The sequence below is a fragment of the Pocillopora verrucosa genome, chromosome 2, assembly GCF_036669915.1.
Source record: "Pocillopora verrucosa isolate sample1 chromosome 2, ASM3666991v2, whole genome shotgun sequence".
Taxonomy (NCBI): Eukaryota; Metazoa; Cnidaria; class Anthozoa; order Scleractinia; family Pocilloporidae; genus Pocillopora; species Pocillopora verrucosa.
Genome location: NC_089313.1, coordinates 16807123 through 16807666, shown reverse-complemented (window position 1 = coordinate 16807666; position 544 = coordinate 16807123).

Genomic DNA, 544 nt, shown 5'->3' with positions numbered 1-544 from the left:
TTATGTCCAGTCCTTATTAGCGAATTTTGTTTCAGCTTACTACCGCATTACAACATGGCCGCCACAAAAAAAAAAATCAGCTTCTTCTTGTTTCCAGCACCTATTGGCCAAATTTGCTTTGTTTTGGTTTTGATCTCACCCAATCACAAAGCTCGAAACCGATATCCAGAAATGGTTATGGCCCGAACTGAAGATTGTCAATATTAAATTATAGCGAACTTATTGACGGAAGTAGAACTTAAAAAGAAATGGATTAAAGAGAAAATGGCCTTTGAAGACTGTTACACAGCAATAGGATAAACAGAGAATTTGGACAAGAAAGGGCGTACCCGAGGTAATGTCTCTACGTGAGAGCTACGTGCTGCTCGTTCAAATTGCCTGGTTGTAAATTCAGTGCGGAGGAAGTAAATTATAAGTTGTTTACACTTATGGTCACCTTAAAAGACAGAGGTGATGAACGTGCTTAATTAAAAATTGAGAATTATTTTCTTGATCTGGAATTCGATATGAGATTAACCCAAAAACGAGCTTAATGAGAATCGAA